General features: G+C 48.0%; 1 long non-coding RNA gene across 1 annotated transcript; it reads left to right on the top strand.

Moving 5' to 3' along the window:
* LOC107307485 lies at nucleotides 1-814 on the top strand. The gene is made up of 3 exons (XR_001552420.2): nucleotides 1-47; nucleotides 187-220; nucleotides 737-814. It is a non-coding gene; the product is annotated as an uncharacterized LOC107307485 (long non-coding RNA).
* The last annotated feature ends 6 nt before the right edge of the window (nucleotides 815-820 follow it).

Below are 820 nucleotides of genomic sequence, written 5' to 3'. Positions count from 1 at the left end.
CAGAGTTCCTCAGCCAATCAGAAGAGAGGGAAGGCCTGCGGAGGAAGGTAATGAATATTCATTAATATGCTAATTAGCTCATTAGCATGGCCAGTACACCAAGCTGGGCTGCTCCAATGGGGGTATATAGGGGTTGTATCTCATGAATATTAATCAATATGCTAATGAGCGCTTAATTATGCACAGACCCGCAGTTCTGCCTTCAGTTTCTCCACTCCCGGTGAGTCCTGTTTAAACTTCCTTTAATTTTAACCCCAAAATTCGCTTTTTTAAACCCAAAACGAGCCTCGTTTCCCCCCCCCTTTATATCCATACAATGGTACGGTCCGATCGTGCCGCGCTCTGATTGGTCCGCAAGCTGGGACTACACCTCCCAGCGTGCATTGCGCGATAAACCGGAAGTGGGAGGGAAAAGCCGGAAGTGGGTGTGGTAAAAGCCGGAAGTGGGTATAGAAGGGGGGCGTGGCTTGCGTGCACTTCCGCTTCCGGTTTGGCGGCCATTTTGGCACGATGCTGATCAAAGTGAAGGTAACGGGGCCGGTAATGGGGGATTATATGGGGTTATATGGGATTATATGGGGTTATATGGGGATATATGGGGTTATATGGGGTTATATGGGGTTATATGGGGATATATGGGGTTATATGGGGTTATATGGGGTTATATGGGGTTCTATGGGTTATTTTGGGGTATTTTGGGGTATTTTGAGGCCTTTCCCATTTATTTCTATGGCAGACGTTGACCGGGAAAGAGATCGAGATCGATATCGAACCCACAGACAAGGTGAGGCCTCAATGGGGGCCTATGGGGTTTAATGGG

This window comes from Coturnix japonica, unplaced genomic scaffold (genome assembly GCF_001577835.2).
Source record: "Coturnix japonica isolate 7356 unplaced genomic scaffold, Coturnix japonica 2.1 chrUnrandom619, whole genome shotgun sequence".
In the NCBI taxonomy this organism is placed as follows: Eukaryota; Metazoa; Chordata; class Aves; order Galliformes; family Phasianidae; genus Coturnix; species Coturnix japonica.
Note: the sequence above shows the minus strand (reverse complement) of the source record. Positions and strands in the feature narration are given on the sequence as shown.